Below are 22,705 nucleotides of genomic sequence, written 5' to 3'. Positions count from 1 at the left end.
AAACTGGAGCTGGATAATGATTTCTTTAAGAATTACTTTAATTATTAATTTCTTCCAGATAGAATGCAAGCATTAGGACATCAGGATCTGTGTCTGTCTTATTCTATGCTTTATTCCCCAGGGCCTAGTGTGGTACTTAGCAAAAAATAGGGTCTCAAGATAAAAATTCAAATATATGAATAAATGAGACAAATAGGTTTTAAGAAAAAATCGTAAAAAGAGATTTGGGCCATGGTGTTCAGAATAGATAAGCTTTTGAAGAAGAGAAAGATGTGAGATTCAATGTCATAGAAGTAGGCTAGCTCTTTGTGCAAAGTACTCAAAATATGTGCATCAAAAACAAAGAAATGTGAAGATCCTCAGCTTGGGAGCCTGACTCTAAAATGAGCTTCTTGACCCAAACTCACAGGTCAGAAGTAAAGGAAAGGAGGAGACACATTGGGAAGACAGCTATCCCTGTGATCACCTGAGCTGGTGATGGACCTTTCTGAGACACACGGGGGAGGGACTGACTGGGGGCACCATAGGCCTTAGAGTCTTAAGAGAAATAGATTGTACTAATGTCAACATGTTGGTTGTACTATAGTTACCAAGATCTTACCCTTGGGGGAGTCTGGGTATCAGATACATAAAATTGATTTGAATAATTTCTCACATTTGCATGTAAATCTACAATTACTCAATAAAGATTTCAATAAAATATATTATTAACAGATAATTATAAAACAAAATCTGAAAAAAATTTTTTTAAAAAAGGCAAATGGGAGAGAACCTCTAAGTCAGAGAGGCAAGTGGTAGGATTCCCAGGCCACCTTAGGTGTTTTGGCAATATCTGCCCTGTGTATGATGTAGAGAATGCTTGTGTGGGCTGGTGGAACAGAGTGCCTCATCAGTGATGTCTGTCCTACATGCAGGAGGAGGAGTCCTCAGAACAAGTGCTACATGTTTGCCATCTATTCAATGATGGCGTGGCATTGTGACATCCAGGGCCACTGTTTCCCCATCTCTTTGCCATGAAGTGATGGGACCAGATGCCATGATCTTAGTTTTCTGAATGTTCAGCTTTGAGCTAACTTTTTCACTCTCCTCTTTCACTTTCATCAAGAGGCTCTTTCGTTCCTCTTCACTTTCTGCCATAAGGGTGGTGTCATCTGCATATCTGAGGTTATTGCTATTTCTCCTGGCAATCTTGATTCCAGCTTGTGCTTCCTCCAGCCCAGCCTTTCTCATGATGTACTCTGCATGTAAGTTAAATAAGCAGGGTGGCAATATACAACCTTGACATTCTCCTTTTCCTATTTGGAACCAGTCTGTTGTTCCATGTCCAGTTCTAACTGTTGCTTTCTGACCTGCATACAGGTTTCTCAAGAGGCAGGTCAGGTGATCTGATATTCCCATCTCTTTCAGATTTTTCCACAGTTTATTGTGATCCACACAGTCAAAGGCTTTGGCAACAAATCCCACCACTGTAGGCCACTCCCTGTAAGTCCAGGCAGGGACCCATTTGTGAGCAGGCTTGTATACCAGCTGGCTCCTAAAGGGATGAGAACCATGTGTCTTCTAACAGTAGCTAATGTCCATTGAACATTTCCCAGTGGCCAGGCCTTGTGGTAAGTGCCTTACATAAATTAATTTACTGAATCCTCATGGCAAACCCATTACTTACCTTCAAAAACCAGGCTTTCTGGTGCCCAGGTGTTTCAACCCTGGCCTAATAGGTGTTCTGCTTGCCCACCAGGTCCTTGGCTGATACCTAGTTCTTTCTAGAGCAGTGAGAGGTCCTGAGGATGGGGTTTTGAGTATCCCCTCCCCTCAAGCTTCTCCCACCTATGGCCCTGATTGCTGGCCAGTCAAGAAGTGGCCAAGTGTGACTCTGAAGAAAGCCTGGACTTCCTCCTTCACACAGCAGTGCTGGAGAGCAGGTATCTTGGGTAACGATGGCTGACATCCATGGAGCATTTACTAGGTGCCAGACACTGTGCTCAGTCACATTAGACTGCCGCTCTTCTCCTCTCATCTCCACCAGCATCCTGTGAAATTGATAGGATTTCTATCCCCTTTTTCCTGATAAAGAGGTCAAAGTAAAGTTGCCCATGTACAAAGAGCTCGTCTGTGGAGAGCAGGTGTTTGAACCCAGGTCTAGCTGATGCATCGGCTTCCCAGGGGGATCAGTAGTAAAGAATCCTCCTGCCAATGCAGCAGATGTGGCTTTGATCCCTGGGCTGGGAAGATCCCCTGGAGAAGGGAAAGGCAACCCACTCCAGTATTCTTTCCTGGAGAATCCCCATGGACAGAGGAGCCTGGCAGGCTATAGTCCATTGGGTCTCAAAGAGTCAGACATGACTGCATATCTGCATATCTGAGGTTATTGATATTTCTCCCGGCAATCTTGATTTCAGCTTGTGCTTCCTCCAGCCCAGCCTTTCTCATGATGTACTCTGCATGTAAGTTAAATAAGCAGGGTGGCAATATACAACCTTGACATTCTCCTTTTCCTATTTGGAACCAGTCTGTTGTTCCACGTCCAGTTCTAACTGTTGCTTCCTGACCTGCATACAGGTTTCTCAGGAGGCACGTCAGGTGATCTGATATTCCAATCTCTTTCAGAATTTTCCACAGTTTATTGTGGAATGCATATGAGCTTGCACGCATGCATATGATGCAACAGCCCATGATCACTTTCAGGAATCTGTCTAGATCCCAGATAGGTGTTCAGTAAATATGTGAGGAATGAATGAAATTCACTCAGAAGTGCAAAGAAGACTCCAACCTAAGTGTCCTGAAACGAAGTAGCAAACTAGTCAAGTGGGGTAATGGGCATGCCCCTAGCTTGTACTTAAAAGACCCATCTTCTCAAAGAAGACATTAAGGAAAAAATTGTTGATGTCTGTAGAGCATCTACTGAGTACTAAGTACTGGACTGGATGTGCTTGGGGGTACATATCAAGGATAGATGAGATAAGATCCCATGTTTTGGGAAGCAGTGTTGTGGGGGAGGCTGTAACTGTTGTGAACTTCATGGTTTGTACCTGCTGTTTCCATCTTGTGAGTCCCACTTATTCCCATCTTCTTGCCTCTGGTTGCAGTCCTCACCATGCCTTGTATGTGTTTCTACAACCTACTGAATCACTCTTGGTGTGGCGGTGGTGGTGGTGTGTTTAACAAGTGCTCCAAGGCATTCTGATGCACCCTCAAGTTTGACAACCACTGATTTATATCAAAGACTTGGGATGTAACTGGTGCTTCATAAATGGCCAAGGTGGTTATTTGGAATGGTTCTGATACTTTGGAGAACTGAGGAGTCAAGAAATTGACTGAGAGGAGAAGAGCCTCTTGAAGGAGGCTGGAAGAAGCACAAGCTGGAATCAAGATTGCTGGGAGAAACTATCATTAACCTCAGATATGCAGATGACACCACCCTTATGGCAGAAAGTGAAGAGGAACTAAAGAGCCTCTTGATGAACGTGAAAAGGAGAGTGAAAAAGTTGGCTTAAAGCTCAACATTCAGAAAACTAAGATCATGCCATCTGGTCCCATCACTTCATGGCAAAAGAATGGGAAACAGTGGAAACAGGGCCAGACTTTATTTTTTGGGGGCTCCAAAATCACTGCAGATGGTGATATTGCAGCCATGAAATTAAAAGACACTTACTCCTTGGAGGAAAAGTTATGACCAATCTAGACACATATTGAAAAGCAGAGACATTACTTTGCCAAACAAGGTCCGTCTAGTCAAGGCTATGGTTTCCAGTGGTCATGTATGGATATGAGATTGGACTGTGAAGAAAGCTGAGCACCAAAGAATTGATGCTTTTGAACTGTGGTGCTGGAGAAGACTCTTGAGAGTCCCTTGGACTGCAAGGAGATCCAACCAGTCCATTCTGAAGGAGATCAGTCCTGGGATTTCTTTGGAAGGACTGATGCTAAAGCTGAAACTCCAGTACTTTGGCCACCTCATGTGAAGAGTTGACTCATTGGAAAAGACTCTGATGCCGAGAGGGATTGGGGGCAGGAGGAGAAGGGGATGACAGAGGATGAGATGGCTGGATGGCATCACTGACTTGATGGACGTGAGTTTCAGTGAACTCAGGGAGTTGGTGATGGACAGGGAGGCCTGGCATGCTGCGATTCATGGGGTCTCAAAGAGTCTGACATGATTGAGTGACTGAACTGAACTGAACTGAAGGAGCCAGTATGGACCTGGATTTGTTCCAGTTTGTCCAGGACCTCCCTGGATTTAGCACTGAAAGTACCACTTCCTGGAAACCCACTTAGTCCCAGACAGCGTCAAGGACAACACAAGCCCATGTTTTTTCCAGTGGTACCAGGGTGCAATGATTTGTCCTGATTTTACAGATGGAGAAACAACAGAGAGAGGTTATACAGTCAGGAAGAAGGTGGCAGTGTCAGGATTCACATCTGGGTCCGTTTCACTCCAGATTCTATGCTCTTAACAAATTCCTGGAAGCAGAATTGCTAGTCAAAGAGCATGAATGTGAAAACTTTCTAAGTCTATTGCTGAATTCTTGTCCCAGAGGCATAACATATATTTTTATACACTATTAGTGTATATTACATATATAAATATATATATATATGACAAAAATAAGTGTACATATGGCAATATATGTAAAATATATGTATAAATAAATATACATTATAACAGTATATATAAATACATATATACATCTATATAACAGTATATATATTACAACAATAAATATATGTGCAACAGTGTATAAAATATATATATATATATATCAGTATACATAAATACATATATACATATATTCCAGTATGTTAAATATATATACACAATAATAAATATATGAATATGACAACAATATATAGAGATACAGTCATATATAGTTATACATATTTGCAAAGGTATTGGTTCCCTGTGGTCCTGTGTGTAACTTGCACAGTATTTGCATATAACCTATGCATGTCCTCGCATATACTTCAAAGCATCTCTAACTGCTAATATCTAGTTTGATGTAAATACTGTGTAAATAGTTATATATACAAGGCAAACACTATGGAAAGAGTTGCTGACATGCAGAAAATTCAAGTTTGATTTTCTGGAATTTTTGGATTCTTTTTTATGAATATTTTAGATCCACCATTGTTTGAATTCATGGGTAGAGAGGACCAACTGTATTTGTTCTACCCATAAAACCAGCAAAAGGGCCTTATGAATCTGTCTAATCTTTGCCAATCTGATAAACAGTCCTTATATCTTCAGGTGCACATCATCTGACCTGTTTAGTGTGCTCTGTTGCACTGCAGAGTTGAGTGTAATTTGAGACAGAAAATTGAATGGATCTCTCTTGATTTAATGTGAACTTCATTGAAGTAAAGTCCCAATGCTATTCAGACGCTTCTAGAGGCACCATCAAGGATACGTATGTTATTAAAGCCTTGTTAGGATGAATGTCCCATTTAACTGGTCCCAAATGGACACCAGAATTGGAGAGGTCACTCTGAAGTTTGCTGGACTTCTCTAAACCTCCAATGACATCTCCTTCCTCCAAGTTGCAATCACACTCTTGGTGCCAGACTGTTTTCTTTTTTTTCAGTTGAAGTATAGTTGATTTACAATGATTCAGGTGTACAGCAAAGTGATTCAGTTATACATACATACATATATATATATATATTTCAGATTTTTAAAGATATTAAAAGATATTGAATATAGTTCCCTGTGCTATACGGTAGATCCTTCTTGTTTATTTTATATATAGTAGTGTATATCTATTAACCCCTAATTCTCAAAATTTATCCCTCCCTTCCTTTCCCCTTTGGTAACTGTAAGTTTGTTTTCTATGTCTGTAAGCCTGTTTCTATTTTGTAAATAAATTCATTTACATTATTTTTTTCAATTCCACATATGTGATAGCATACAGCATTTGTCTCCCTGTGTCTGACTTACTTCACTAAGTATGATAATCTCTGGGTCCATCCATGTTGTTACAAATGATATTTCATTCTTTTTATGGCCAAGTAATATTTCATTGAATATCTATAGCTTTATCTATATTTATGTCTACATCTATATATCTATGTTCCATACAACATCTTCTTAAGCCAGTCATCTGTTGATGGGCACTTGGATTGCTTCTATGTCTTGGCTATTGTAAATAGTGCTACTATGAACATTGGGGTGCATGTATCTTTTCAAATTTCATAATGATCAGATGTGTTTTCATCTTTTCCAGTTACATGCCCAGGAGTGGGGTGGCTGGATCATGAGGTAATTGTATTTTCAGTTTTTAAGGAACCTCCACACTATTCTCCATAATGGCTGCAACAATCTACATTGCTACCAAGATTGTATGGGGGTTTACTTCCCCCTCCTCTCTCCAGCATTTATTGTTTGTAGATTTTTTGATGATGATCATTCTGATGGATGTGAGGTGATACCTCACTGTAGATTTTTTATTTGCATTTATTTAATAATTAGCTATGTTGAACATCTTTTCATGTGCCTGTTGGACATCTGTATGTCTTCTTTGGAGAAATGTCTGTTTAGATCTTCTGCCTATTTGACTGAGTTGTTTGTTTTTTTGCTATTTAGTTATATGAGCTAGTTGCATATTTTGGATATTAAGCCCTTGTCAGTCACATTGTTTGCAAGTATTTTCTCCCATTCCATAGGTTGTCTTTTTATTTTGTTTATGATTTCCTTTGCTGTGCAAAAGCTTTTATGATTAATTAGGTTCCTTTTGTTTATTTTTGTTTTTGTTTCCATTACTCTAGGAAATGGGTCCAAAATAATATTCCTGCAATTTTCATCAAAGTGTGTTCTGCCTATGTTTTCCTCTAGGAGTTTTATAGTATCTAGTAATACTTTTGGGTCTTTAATCCATTTTGAGTTTATTTTGTATATGTTGTTAGAGAATGTTCTTGTTCTTTTACATGTAGCTGTCCAATTTTCTCAGCACCACTTATTGAGGAGACTGTCTCTTCTACATTGTATATTCTTACCTCCTTTGTCATAGATTAATTGACCATAAGTGTATAGGTTTATGTCTTGGCTGTCTATCCTATTCCATTGATCTGTGTGTCTGTTTATTAAAATGTTTATTTATTTGACTATGCTGGGTCTTAGTTGTACACCTTGGGGATCTTTAGTTATGACATGTGGGATCTAGTTCCCTGACCAGGGATTGAACCCAGGCCCCCAGCAGTAGGAGCATTGGAGTCTTAGCCCCTGGATCACCTGGGAAGTCCCTATGTGTTTATTTTTGTGCCAGTACCATACTGTGTTGATGCTATAGTTTTGTAGTATAATCTGTATGTCAGGGGAACATGATTATTCCTCCAGCTAGTTCTTCTTTCTCAAGATTGTTTTGGGTATTCAGAGTCTTTTGTGCTTCTATACCGAATTTTAGCTCAGTTGTTAAGAACCTGCCTGCAATGCAGGAGACCCAGATTTGATTCCTAGGATGGGAAGATCCCCTGGAGAAGGAAATGGCAACCCACTCCAGTATTCTTGCCTGGAGAATCCCGTGGACTGAGGAGCCTGGCAGGCTACAGTCCATGGGGTCACAAGAGTCAGGCACAACTTAGCAGCTAAACCACCACAAATTTTAAAAAATATTTCTTCTCATTCTGTGAAAAATGTTTTTGGTATATTTGATATGGAGTTTCATTGAAACTGTAGATTGCCTTGGGTTGTATGGTCATTTTAACAGTATTAACTCTTCCAATCTAGGAACACTACGTATCTATCTGTTTATGTCATCTTAAGTTTCTTTCATCAGTGTCTTACCGTTTTGGGGGTACAGGTCTTTTGCTTCCTTAGATAAGTTTATTCCTAGGTATTTTATTCTTTTTGATGCAATGGTAAATAGGATTGTTTCCTTAATTTCTCTATTGATATTTGTTAGTGTATAGAAATGCAGCATATTTCTGTATATTAATTTTGTATCCTGAAATTTTACCAAATTCATTGATGAGCTCTAGTAGTTTTCTGGTAGCATTTTTAGGATTTTCTATGTATAATGTGTTATCTGCAAACAGTGACAGTTTTACCCCTTCCTTTCCAGTTTGAATTCCTTTTATTTGTTTATTTTCTTCTCTGATGGCTGTGGCTAGGACTTCCAAAACTATGTTGAATAAAAGTAGTGAGAATGGACATTCATATCTTGTTCCTAATCTTAGAGGAAATGATTTCAGCTTTTCACCATTGAATATATTATCTGTGGGTTTGTCATATATGACCTTTATTATGTTGTGGTATGTTCTCTCTATACCCATTTTCTGGAGAGTTTTATCATAAATGGATGTTGAATTTTATCAAAAGCTTTTTTCTGCGTCTATTGAGATCACCACATGGGGTTTTTATTCTTCAGTTTGTTGATGTGGTATATCACGTTGATTTGTAGATATTGAAAATCCTGGTATCCTTTGGATTAATGCCACTTGAACATGGTGTGCTGCTGCTGCTAAGTTGCTTCAGTCGTGTCCGACTCTGTGCGACCCCATTGACGGAAGCCCACCAGGCTCCACCGTCCCTGGGATTCTCCAGGCAAGAACACTGGAGTGGGTTGCCATTTCCTTCTCCAATGCATGAAAGTGAAAAGTGAAAGGGAAGTCGCTCAGTCATGTCCAACCCTCAGCGACCCCATGGACTACAGCCTACCAGGCTCCTCCATCCATGGGATTTTCCAGGCAAGAGTACTGGAGTGGGGTGCCATTGCCTTCTCCGGAACATGGTGTATGACCCTTTTAAAGAATTGTTGCATTAGGTTTGCTAGTATTTTGTGGAAGATTTTTGTATCTATGTTCATTAGTTGTATTAGCTTGTAATTTTCTTTTTTGTGGTATTTTCATCTGGCTTTCGTATCAGGGTAATGGTGGCCTCATAGGACTGTTTAATGTTTAAGCTTGTTAGGTTATCTGGGAGAACAACTTGTATGGGGGTTAAGCATATGCTATCCTCCTTTTGTCTCTCTCCTTCCACCTCCTCAAAGAGGTGGTAGAGAGAAATATTTGAACAGTGATAGGAATAGGAGAGGACAAAGGTATTAGAAAGCATGAGGTTGGAGGGATATATATAAATGTTGTAAGTGTAGAGGACCATGTTAACAAGTGAAAATGGAAGCTACATCCCTGGGTAGAGCCTATAAAAGGTTTGTGACTGAGATGTGAGAAACACAGAGATGCAAGAGAAAAGGGAAAGAGATATTGGGAGCTTAAAAATACATAGCTCAGATTCTGAAAGGGAAGGAAGCTCCAGAAAAGACCTAGAGACTGGAGGCAGCACCATCTCAGATGGCTAAGGTTTAGAAGAAAAGAAAGTCCCACATACCATCCTCTCCGAAGGAAGTAGTCTTCATGGGTTGTGAATTCACAGCACCCCAAACACAGTGGCCTTCTAGTGTGATTGCCTACTTGACAGATTTCTCCCAGGTGGACTCTGGACCACTAGCATGGATTGATTGGCCCTTTGGTGAAGAGGAAATAATACAATCTTCCTTTTTAAGAAAATTTCCAACTTGTTGAGGTGCAATTTACTTACAATAAGATTCACCCATTTTAAATGTATAATTGGATGAATTTTAGTAATTGTATAAAGTCATTCAAACATCACCATAATCTAGTTACAGGACAGTTCCATGATCCTAAAAGATATCCTTTTATACTCTTCCAAGACCCCTGGCCTCAAGCATCCATTGATTTGCTTTCTTCCAGTGTATTCTTTTGTGTTTGACTTCTTAGGTATGGCATATGAGATCTAGTTCCCCAACCAAGGATTGATCCTGGGCCGCCTGCATAGGGACCATGGAGTCTTAGCCACTGGACCACCAGGGAAGTCCCAATCATAATTTTTTAATAGCAGATGTTTTAAATTTTGATGAAGTCTAATTTATCATTTTTTTCTTTTATGGTTTATGCTTTTTGCATATTCAGAAATCTTTGTCTACTGCAAAGTCTCAAAATTTTCTCCTGTGGCTATTGAGTTGTTCAGCATCATTTCTTTCAATAACTGTCTTCTTTCTTTTTGTTTGTTTGTAATTCTTCTGTTTTCTGTCTACACTTGTACTTTACTGAGGTGAAGTTCTGCCATCTTCATCTGTTAACAACTCTGTGGACCCAGATTGGAAGTGGAAATACTGCTGCTGTTGAGAAACGTTGCCTAATTGTAAGGAATATCAGCAAGCATATTCAACCATGGCATTTGGTCAGAGCTTTGTGGATGCAGAACTTATGGCACCGCATTCTCTGTGGTTTGTTAGCTCCTTGGAACTTTGGAAAGATGGAAAAATCTGGGGTTAAAGTAATAGAAATCGGAAAAATTTGAAGAATCTATGTCAGTTACATGGAGAAGGTAATGGCACCCCACTCCAGTACTCTTGCCTGGAAAATCCCATGGATGGAGGAGCCTGGAAGGCTGCAGTCCATGGGGTCGCTGAGGGTCGGACACGACTGAGCGACTTCCCTTTCACTTTTCACTTTCATGCATTGGAGAAGGAAATGGCAACCCACTCTAGTGTTCTTGCCTGGAGAATCCCAGGGATGGGGGAGCGTGGTGGGCTGCCGTCTATGGGGTCGCACAGAGTCGGACACGACTGAAGTGACTTAGCCATAGCAATGTCAGTTCCAGGGAACAAAGTCCCAGACTCCAAGCCCATACTTGAGTGAAGCCCCTGTAGCTGGATGGAGCAGAACAGAAAAAAGCTTTATGCATAATTTGGAATTTAAGTTTCTCTGAGGGAACAGATAAAAGATATTTTTTTGGTGCTTTAATTTTTCTAAGGGAGTATAATGTCTATTTGTGATTTGGAAAAAAGGACTAGAGTTTGGTGTTGAAAAGTGATGGTGAATTTGGTACATTTTCAAATACTTTGGGTATTATCCAGTGTATATTAGTCTAATTTCTAAATTCTTAAGTAATCATTGACCTTAAATATGCTTCTCTGTATATGCACACACATTGTGATGGTTAATTTTATGTGTATCAACTTGGCTGGATCATGGTGCCAAATAATGCTGGTCAAGCATTATTCTGGATGTTTCCATTCAGATGATATACACACACACATATATATATACATACATACAACTGGTAATATACCCTTCATGTTATCTTGCTCCTTACTACTTCTTTTTTCCACATATTAATATTTTTTGGCGATTGTTCCAAACTTCACATATAGATCTACTTTATTCTTTTATAAAACAGTATGATATCCTCTTGTATAGGTATACTATGTTTATTTAACTAGTCTCCCATTTATTACTATATTTTTATATTTATCTTTACAAGTAATACCATAGTGACCACCCTTGTACAAAAAGTTTTACATCTGCTTTTATTTCAGTAGAATAGATTCAGAGATACATACAAGCATTTAATATATACATACATACATATATATATATCTTTTTATATTATCTCTATCTATTGGATGTCTGCATAATACTCCATTATATGACCACTAAATGTATTATTTATTGAAACAGTCCCCTATGATTGGATAGTCAATAGTTTACAATATTTTGCAGAAAATAGGTTAAGGATGAAGGTGAATTTGACTGGTTCTGAATGAGCATGTGTGTGTGTGTGTGTGTGTATTAATCAGGGTACTCCAGAGAAACAAACCAATAGAATGTGTATATATAAACAGAGGGAATTTCCTGGTGGTCCTTTGGTTAGGACTTGGTGCTAGAGTCCAGGTTCAATCCCTGTTCAAGGAACTAAGATTGTGCAAGCTGCAAGGTGCAGTCGAAAAATAAAAATAAAAAATAGAGAGATTTATTTTAAGGAGTGGGTTCATATGATTATGGAGGCTGGTTGGGGCAATAGCATGGAGATCCAGGGAAAAGCCAGTGTTGTCATTCAAGTCTGAAGGCCAACTGCTGGCAGAACTCCTTGTTCAAGTTAGGTTAGCCTTTGTGAATTTGATACATAGTAAGTGCTTCTCAAGTGTCAACCTAAAAAATAAAATAGCAAAATTAAAAGTAAAATGAAATGTGTTTTACAAACTCTAATTAAATCCTCAGTGTGCTTTATCTATAGCTTAATTTTAAAAAGGAAAAAAAATGCAAAAGATGTGAAGAGACATTTCACCAAGGAGGATTTATAGATGGCAAATAGGCACATAAAATATGTTCAATATTATTAGTTATTAGGGATACACAAATTAAAACCATGGTGACCTATCACCATGCATCTATCAGGGGATCTAAAATTAATGAGAATAACACATATGAGGAAGATGTAATGAAAGTGGATCATTCACACATTGCTGGTGGAAATATAAAATGGGACAGACACTCTGGAAGGAGTTTGGCAATTTCTATTGAAAGCTAAATGTGCAAGCACTATACCACCTAGCCATTGTACTCCTGGGCACTTATCCCAGAGAAATGAAGATTTCTGTTCACATAAAAACCTGTACACAAATGTTCAGAGCAGCTTTATTAGTAATAGCTTTATTCACAAACTGGAAATAGCCCTGTTGTCTTTCAACTGGTGAATGGTTAAAAAAACTGTGGTAAATCTATAGGTAAATCTATTGCTCAGCAATAAAAAGGAAGGAACTATTGATACAGGTAACTATCTGGATGAATCTCCAAAGAACTGTGCTGAGTGGAAAAAGTCAATCCCCAAAGGTCACATGCTGTCTTATTGTATTTATATTATTTATATACATTCTTGGAATAAAATTATAGAAATGGAGAGCAGTTTACTGTTTACCATGCATTAGGGAGGAGAGGGGTGGAAGGGAAGAAGGTATGGCTGTGAAGAGGAAATGTGAGGGGTCCTTGTGCTGATAGAATTGTTCTGCATCTCAGCTCTATCAGCGCCAATATTTTGGTTTTGCTATTGTTTTCTACCTTTGCAAGATGTTGCTGTTGGGGGAAACTGAATATAGGATACACTGGATTTCTCCATAGTATTTCTTACAACTGCATATAATTACCCCATAATAAGAAGCTCAATTAAAGAATTTAACAAATAAACATCATTCTCCCAGTGGAACGGTGAATGCAGCCATGAGATTAGAAGATGCTTGCTCCTTGGAAAGAAAGCTATCACAAACCTAGACAGTGTATTAAAAAGCAGAGATAGAGATATCACTATGCTGACAAAGGCCCATATAGTAAAAGCTATGCTTTTTCCAGCAGTTGTGTTCAGATATGAGAGTTGGACTATAGAGAAGGCTGAACACCAAATAATTGATGCTTTTGAATTGTGGTGTTGGAGAAGACTCTTTATAGAGTTCCTTGGACAACAAGATCAAACCAGTCAATCCTAAAGGAAATCAACCCTGAATATTCATCAGAAGGACTGATGCTGAAGCAGAAGCTCCAATACTTTGGCCACCTGATGGGAAGAGCATCAGGAAAAGACCCTGGTGCTGGGAAAGATTGAATGCGGGAGGAGAAGGGGGAGATAGAGGATGAGATGGTTGGATGGCATCACTGACTCTATGGATTTGAGTTTGAGCAAACTCCGGGAAACAGTGAAGGACAGGGAAGCCTCTCTGGCTGCAGTCCATGGGTTTGCAAAGAGTCTGACATGACTGTGTGACTGAACAACAACAACAAATAACCAAGACCAAACAGTGTGGTTGTACTTACAGATAAAAAAGACGTAATCATGTGGCAGTAAAACAACAAAAAAAATGATGCTAATGGGAGAATGTTTCAAATGTCAAAACCAAATGGATTATCTTTTCTTACACTCCTTCAATGGCTCACAACAATGCCACACTTAGTATGCTTCCTATTAGAACTAGAATCATCATACAGCTTTCTGTTTTCCTCAGAGTTCCTGATTGTATATCATTTTTATTGTCAACCAAAAGCACATATAAATAGCTTCTGGTTTCTTATATAAGTTGATTATGGAATTTGTGCCCATCTTAGGGATATTCTTTACCAAGCCCTTTGACTTCCTATTCTAATTATTACCTATTGCTTTCTTGGTCAGCTTAGCAGTTCTCATCTTGGGATTTCTTCAATTGCACACCTCTGGAGTACTTTTTCAAAAATATTTATTTATTTGGCTGTTCTGGGTCTTGCAGCATGCAGGATCTTTGATTTTCGTTGCAGCATATGGAATTTTCAGTTACAGCATATGGGATCTAGTTCCCTGACCAGCAACCGAACCCCGGCCCCTACATTGGGAGCTGAATCTTAACCACTGGACCACCAGGGAAGTCCCTGGAGTACTTTAAAATACAGATTTTTAGGCATTCCCACAGACCTGTTCAGTTGGAGTTTCTTGGAGTAGGTGTGGCTGGGGTATATGCATTTTTTAAAAACTCCCCCAGGTGATTTAAAAAAAATTATTGAAGTATAGTTGATTTACAATGTTGTATTAATTTCTGCTATACAGCAAAGTGAATCACTTGTACATATATATGTACATATATTATATTTGTACATATATATAGTGTACTGCTGCTGCTGCTAAGTCGCTTCAGTCGTGTCCGACTCTGTGCAACCCCATAGACGGCAGTCCACCAGGCTACCCCGTCCCTGGGATTCTCCAGGTGAGAACACTGGAGTGGGTTGCCATTTCCTTCTCCAATGCATGAAAGTGAAAAGTGAAAGTGAAGTCGCTCAGTAGTGTCCGACTCTTAGCAACCCCGTGGACTGCAACCTACCAGGCTCCTCCGTCCATGGGATTTTCCAGGCAAGAGCACCGGAGTGGGTTGCCATTGCCTTCTCCAATACAGTGTACATATTTGTGTATATATGTATATATTATTTTTCATATTCTTTTCCACTATGGTTTATCACAGGATTTTGAATATAGCTCTCTGTGCTATACCTGTAGGACCTTGTTGTTTCTCCCAGGTGAATTTTTGCTCATCAGTCATATTTGAGAACCCATGTAGCTTATCCTTAGAGTCCTATAACTGATGTTATTATTATTAAGAGTAATAATAAGTACTGTTGTTTGGGGATTCATTATGTTTCCAGGCATTGTTTTAATAGTGAATGCATGGTCTCATTTAACCTTTACAACAAACCTGTGAGGTAGATACTATTATTATCCCTATTTACAGAAAATTTAGTTCAGAAAAGTTCAATCACACCACTTTCAAGATCCAGAAACAAGATCAGAACTGAGTTTTGTCTGACAACAAATCTAGGATTTAACCAACAAACTGTTAATTTTTACATGGATAGACCCAAGGGCCTCACGGAAAATCTCGAGAAGTAAAAGAACTTGGTGTTGGATCACAGATAAAAGGACTGTGTACTATCAACTAGTTTTACAGCTAAAACCTGGCATCTTTTAATCAGTTAAATCAACTAAGCAAGGTTATTTTTGTGAGATACCAGAAGTATGACTAATGGACTGTGGGTCAAGTGGGAAACCTTCACAATTACTTTTGAACTCTGAATATTTTGGACACAATAAAAATTATTCACAAATCCTACCAGTAAATATCTTAAAAGTTTTTCCATGGAAGCATCTCAAAGAAAGGTGGTATCTATGGCTATCTGTAACTGCCTGCTCCATATTTTCTCTGGCTTCCATTTTGATGGATAATTGGAGTGAGCTGTACTAATTTCTGAGCTTTTGAAATGATATGCTTAATTCAGTTGTAGTTAGGAAACTTAAAAGTAGCCTCTAAATGACTTGTTCACTTTAGTGGTTAAATATTTGGAATGACATACCATGCCATCGTTGAACTAGAGTCTTAACTTTTACAAATACCAAAGATGACTCAGAACTATTCCCATTTAAGAAGTATGCCCTAGAAGCTCTTGATGTTCTGATATGGACTGATCCCCAAGATACCTCAGGTTTAAAAAAAAAAAACATGTAGTATATTGCTACTTGCATAAAAAGAGAGGGCATGCAAATTTGGCAATAAATACATTAAAATCTCTAAAAGGACGCATAAGAAGAAAACAAAAGAAACATGTCCTAGTAATGGGCACAAAAATAATGTTTAAAATCTAACTCTAAATTGTTAATGAAATGTGCACAATCACTACACACACATATAATGGAATAGTGAATTTTGTGCTACATTAGACTGCTGCATGCTTTCATACTGCATTGGTTGTTTTTCTTGTGTGATTTAAAAACCCAAACCAACTCTTCTAATTAAGCTCTCCCTGGCCAGGAGCTCATTTGGATCCCTGACAGTCCCTAGTTAAAGCCTAGTTTGTAGTTTTTGACAGCAAACTAAGACCCTCTTGTTTGCTTCAGGAAAACTGGCTGGTTTTAGTTCCTGGTATTATTTTGGTGGTACCCTCATTCCAACAAGTCACCAATCCGCTTGACCATGATTTACAACTGTGCCAGATTTTTCTTGGTTGCTTTTTGTATGAGACAGATAGTAGTAGTAATGATAAAGTTACTGTTAGCTTGGTTTTGATTTCTGACAAATTATTTTGGAAGCAGGAATAAGGTGGTATATTAGGATGATAAATTAAGGGTAAAAGCAACTAAATCAGATTACTTGAATGACTATATGTGTTTAGGGAATATATTTTAATTCTTCCATTTATTGCTTCTTAATTAGTCCATAACTCAGAAGGTTAAAAACACCAAAGACAGGTGACATTTTATGAAATGAAATCTTTCAAATGCGCTTTTTTTGATAGTGCTGCTCAATGTGAATAGTATTCAGTAATTTTAAAAATAATTTTATTTATCTTTGTTAACATGCTTGGAAATAGGAAAAGAGATTGAATCAGAAACCTTCCGTACTTTCATTGTTAAATCCACCTCATCTCCTTTTATGTGACTTCTTACCAGAAAAGAAATGGCCTAAGAATTGCCACCTGCCTGATTTGACATTTGTAAGAAGTCTTACAGTACTTTCATTTCACAAATATATTACCCCAAGTAATAAGTTTTTATAACCCTTACCCCTTAAGGAGCCTAAAACTGAGCTCGAAGGGAAATGACAAACCTGCCAAAAAATTGGAAATATCCTTTCTTTCCCCTCTGTGGTCCAGTGGTGTCACTTAACTATAACTCCTCCGTCTGTGACCTTCAGAAACCTAGAGGGCTAAACAGAAGTAGAGCACTGAAGGTCACCCCCTCCACAGATACCCAAAAAGGGGAACAAATATTCATTATAACAGGTAAGTGTTTTTATAATTATGGCAGATGGTGATTGAAGCAAAGGCAATTCAAAAGGGGAGACACGCAAAAGCAATAATTTTGAATGTTTGACATTTGTTTTGAAACTACCTTACTACCCTATACCCTTTACCATCTGTCTGTTATCCTTCCCAACACCCACCTCTGTCTTCCCACAGGGCTCCATTGTCTGCAGTTCCTGTTTCTCAGGGGCGGAGCTGTGGGAGGCAGCCATGGGTGCCATAATAGGCACCTGCGGCCAGCACAATGGGCTGTGGGTGCTTGTGGGAGAGACAGATTGATGTATTGTGCATGGGGGAGGAGGGCTGTCACTTGAATCCATGTGAACCCAGGCTTTAGGGGCAAGGGAGATTGACAGCTTTTGTAGGTTGCATTTCTTTTTCAAAGCTTGGCTTTAATAGACAGTAAGTTTGGGGCCCCAGGCTTTCACTCCCATAATTCTAACAGGGCAATCACGAGCATTCAGCATTTCTTTTTACCCCCCTTGTTACGCATTAAATGATTTCAGTAAAGGAATGTGCAGCATTAATTAGAATTTGTTAGCAGATACCAAGGGGAAAAGTTTCTTCACAACAACTATAGGAGGTGTCATTTGTACAAAGACTTTTTTGTTTTCTTTCCCCATTACATTATCACTGCAATATGTAAGGTAGTGATTCTTTTCATTTAAATTAAGTGGAAAGCTACTAAATCTTGTTTTATTCTCCAAAAAGAATAAGGTCCTTAACACTTATCTTTTAACTTCTTTCATTTCCTAAGGTTGGTGTTTACTTTTGCTTTCAGTCTGACCCATTTACTGATCTGTGTGGTTGTGTATCCAGTTTTGTGTACCATTTAGCTCTTACAATTACAGGCAACCCACTACTGATATATAAGGATTGTTTCAGGTGAAAATAGCTATGAGTAATATTGAAAGTCATTGACACACTGGGTCCCTTTTTAGTAATGGTACATTGAGAACTGCCAAAAATTAGACTGTTAGGTTTGTGTCCTAACATTTCCTAAAACTAATTTTCCCTAGTTGATATTTAACCTTAGCCACGACATTAAAATTATGGAAGAAAGGGGCAGCAGCCAAGGAATATTTTTCCTATAGAAAACTCACTCCTAAACCATGTCAGTATTTTAAACATCAAAAGTACCTCCACCCCAAGCACACACAGATAACATCACTTCCTTACAGCTAGTTTAAATGATCTTGGGTTTTTTGGTTTGCTTTCCATTTTTCTATTCTTTTCGTAAATATTCTGGCATTTTAGGCTTATATAGGGACAAAACTAACCTCAGATAGGATTCTTGTAAACATACTCTTTGCAATATGAGGAACTGATAAAACATTAAAAAAATTTTTGGTGTGATTTTTCTGAATTGTCTCTCATATAAAGTCATTTTCACTATGGAAGGCTAATTGAATTAGAATTTTTCCCGTTCAATTGTTTTATTTATATGTGTTAAGGGCAACAGTGAAAAATATTGATTAAGTCTACCATTATTTCTCAGAAAGAACATATTCCCACACAGTCGTCTGGCTCTGTCTATAATAATTTGGTGCAATGGTTTAAAAAGTAGTGGGGTGATAATAATTAGGGCGTGCGACACAGAAATTTCAATGCTGGATTCAACATTTCACCATGCAGGGCAGGAAAATTGCCGACCGGGGCTAGTCAGCTCTAAGTACTAATTAACTAATTAATCAGGTGCTGAAACCAACTGAATGGAGGATACCAGCCAGACAACTCAAGCCCAAGCAGAGGGTTGTGCTCTTTCAAAGACACTGCAGTCTTTCTTCTTGCTTTTTAACCCAATCAAAAATGAGGGGAGAAAATAGGATATGCTGACCTACTGTCGGTCATTTCGGTCCAAGTTTTTTTACTTAGAGAAAATAAAAACATGTGCCTCTGATAATAACTCTGAGGCACCATATTCAGGGTAGTCCTAAAGCTCTGGCAAAGGGCTATCTCCTTGGCCATGAACTATTTCAGGGCTAGTATATGTGGGTGTGGAGGGGAGAGGAGGCTCTGCCTTCTTGGAGTTTTCTTTTACAATATTTTCTTAACATAGGAGAATGAGAAATGTATTTCTCCTTTTGGGCTGATCTTAGGTCTTTTGCCTCATCCCTCGTTTATGTAAATGAGAAGAGTCCAATTACACATATGGAAAAAGGGTTTAATGAATCGTGAAAAAGCCCGGTTTGCAGAGAAAGGGCACAATCCTCTCGTCTTCTTCTCTTTTATATTAAACTTAGAAACATGTATTTCTTTTAAAGAAGATGATAAAGCTTAATGATTATATCATTTTATTTTATATACTAATCTTCATACTTGGGAATTATTAAGTATATTTTGCTAGAATTATCTTTGGAAGGCTTTCTGGAGACAGCAGATATTCTACAAGAACAATTGCAAAACTCTTTTTTCCTTAAATTAAAAAAAAAGTATTACATTAGTTCCTTCCATTTTTGACGTTATTCTTAGCTCATGATAATTTTTTTTTAAAACGCAGTTTGATCTGGAATTGTCTGCACTGAAAAAAGAACTGCATCACTATAAGAGGTTGTTACCGAACCCAAGGAAAAAACTTCAGTATCGCATACCATTTTAGCTCAATTTGGGTATTATTATGGTGTTTTAACTAGCTAGAATTTTTGGAGCGTTGCAAATTAGATAAACTCCCCCCACCCCACCTCCTTAAAGGTACTAAATTTTACACTAGAGCATAAAATCCCGCGTTTGGGATTTAATTTGCCTATTTTCTTTCCTCTCACTTCTTCATCCTGGAATTGTCAGTAGTTGAATGTAGACCACACAGAAAACGCCCCAACCGATTTTTTTAAATGTCAAAACAAACAAACAAACAAAAACCTTGAAAGAATATGGGGGGGGGGGTGAATCAATGCCATTTCTGACTGTAACTCTTATAATTTGATAAGTACCCAACCAGCCTGGAAGAGGTGCTTTACAGGGCCAGCAATAAAGTTCTAAATCACGACTGCAGGTGCTTTCCAGAGACCAAATCCAACAGCTTGGTTGGGCACTTGGGGAAACTGAGGCTGGAAAAGCCGGGAGGGGCGGGACGGCAAATGCCTGAACTGATTTTTTTTTTCCCCTTCATAAAATGACTGCTTCGATCCATGGAAAACACTTCTCCTGGGCACCTCCTGTGTGGAGGGCACTGCCGAGATGCCGACTTCATGAGGGCCGTGCTCTTTCCACTCTAACCCCCGGCCTTCCCGGATCGGCGCCCTGGATGTGATCGACACCATGAAGTTGCCCCATAATCCTCTCTGGCAACATAGGATGTAAAATTTGATCAGCTCATTGGATGAAGCCGACAAGTCTCAAAAATGTGTGAAAAGGGGGCCAAGCAGTAGGCAAGCGCCGCGTTGAGGTAGCGCTCCAGCCGGCCCCCCTCCGAGTTCCCGGTGCGGCTGCCGCGGCGGAGCGGGGGTTGGGACCGGGCTGCGGGGCCGCGGCGGCGGCGGCGGGGAGGCCGCGGCGCCCTGGGCGGGGGTGGGGGGGGGGCGCAGGAGCGCACCGCGGGGCCGGAAGGGGGCAGCGAGGCGGCGCCGGCGGCTGCGGAGTTATCTCCATGCTGTAGGGAGGACTCGGCCGGGCGGGGCGGGGCGGGGCGTGCACCGGGGCCGCGGGCGGCGCGCCGGAACCGTTGGCCTCAGGGCCCCGCCGCCCGCGCTCCCGCCCGCCGGCGCACGCGGAGGAGGCGGCGGCGGTGTTCCCGGTGGCTGAGGCGGCGGCGGCGGCGGCGGCAGCAGCAGCGGCGGCGGCGGAGGCGGTGGCGGCGGCGGTGGTCGCAGAAGGAGGAGGGGAGCTCGGAGCCGGAGGTGAGGTGGAGAAGCCAGAGGAGGCGGAGGAGGAGGTGGAGGTGGAGGAGAGGAGCGGCCAGAAGGAGGAGGATGGAGGAGCAGCCGAAGGAGGGCGAGGCCGAGGTCGCGGAGCATTGGTTCTCTAAGTGGGAACGCCAGTGCCTGGCCGAGGTGGAGCAGGAAGAGGAGCTGCCCCCGGATCTGCAGGAGGAGGCAGCCCCCGAGACGGCGGGGCTCAAGAGCGAGCAGCAGAAGCTGTGGCACCTCTTCCAGACCTCAGCCACCGCCGTGGCCCAGCTCTACAAGGATGCCGGGTGCCAACAGCCAGGACTCTCCATGTGGGACCCCTTCCAGAATGCAGCCATGGCCGTGACCAGCCTCTACAAAGAGAGCGGGCATGCCCACCAACGAAGTTTTGACCTGGGCATCCAGGTGGGCCACCAGCGTCGCATCAAAGATGTGCTGGAATGGGTGAAGAAGGGCCGGAGCATCATCCTTCGCGAAGATCTGATCAGTTTCCTGTGTGGCAAGGTGCCCCCGGCGCCCCCGCCGCCGTCTCGCATCTCGAGGATGCCCGCGAAACCGGCCTCTGAGGCCCCCAACCAGGCCGCTGCCACCGGATCGGGCTCGTCGGTGGACGTCGACCTGCAGCCGTTCCACGAGGCCATCGCCCTTCACGGCCTCAGTGGCGCCATGGCCAGCATTAGCGTGCAGTCCGGCGCGCCTGGCTCCCCGCCTCAAGCCAGCGAGGTCGCCGGCGCTGGCCGCCGAAGAAGTAGCTTCCTCGAGGATGACTTGAGCCCGATCGACTGTGAAGAACTGGCGCTCTGCCTGGACAGTGGGGGGTCCCGCAAGCGCACCTCGGCCGAGTGCGGTGATGGCGACACGGACTCCCCAACCCACAAGCGCAACCGAATGGCCTAAACTGGTCTGAACTGCCTGGTGGGTCGCCAGCTGCCATTTTGCCGGGCCATCAATTTGCTCGTCAAAAGGGTCCTCATATGATCTCTTCTCTAAGTTAAACAAAGATTTCTATCAGTTTGCCACAAAAAAAAAAAAAAAAAAAAAACCAAAAAACAAAAACAAACAACAACAACAAAAACTTTAAAAGTATTCCAGAAGAGGCTTCCTATGACTCTGACTTTCCCAGAATTATAATACTAGCAGAGTACAAGTACCATGTAGTAGTTAGCAAGACCATTTAATGCAGAAGTATCCGGTCAAACGGGAGCCTGGTTTATCTTGTTCACAGTAATATTCCGTAGCATCTAGCGCAATTGCTGGTGCTTAATAAATGTTTGTTGAATGAATAAATGTGACTTTATTTAAAAGTCTTAGAAGGACTAACAGGTGTTTGCTTGGGTATGGGATAGTCTTATCCTTTACTGTTTGGTTGATTGTTTGCTTTAACCATTTTTGTTTTTTTCCTTCTAGTTCAGTTACCTTTTATCAGAATGCAAAACTTGACATCTTTGTGAAATCTGGAACATTCCGTTTTGGCTCCACCTACCATGAACCTGATTTCTAGATAGAAACTGTGCAAGGTGTATCTATGAGGCTGTGAGTTTTCTTTCTTAAAATAGTCATTTTGGTGATTATGTGATGAGGTAAAGTGCTATGATGGTTGGACAGGTAATAAGTTGCTATTGAGTCAATTTAATGCCCTTTTTAGGAAAGTTAAGCCAACAATTGAGAGCCTGAGGTCAAAGATGGCATTCCTGGTGGCTTGGTGGTATTCCTTTTTCTTAGGGATATAAAATGTCCCTTGTTCTGAAGTTAAATCTTTTTGG

At 40.6% G+C, this 22,705-nt stretch overlaps 1 pseudogene; it reads left to right on the top strand.

The window, feature by feature from the left end:
• The first annotated feature begins 20,834 nt into the window (after positions 1-20,834).
• Positions 20,835-22,249, top strand: LOC507017 (chromosome 25 open reading frame, human C16orf72 pseudogene; annotated as a pseudogene).
• Positions 22,250-22,705: the final 456 nt, after the last annotated feature.

The sequence above is a fragment of the Bos taurus genome, unplaced genomic scaffold (genome assembly GCF_002263795.3).
Source record: "Bos taurus isolate L1 Dominette 01449 registration number 42190680 breed Hereford unplaced genomic scaffold, ARS-UCD2.0 Super-Scaffold_1723_ScbfJmS_2085, whole genome shotgun sequence".
NCBI lineage: Eukaryota > Metazoa > Chordata > Mammalia > Artiodactyla > Bovidae > Bos > Bos taurus.
The sequence above is the reverse complement of the archived record's forward strand: the minus strand, read 5'-3'. Positions and strand labels throughout refer to the sequence as shown.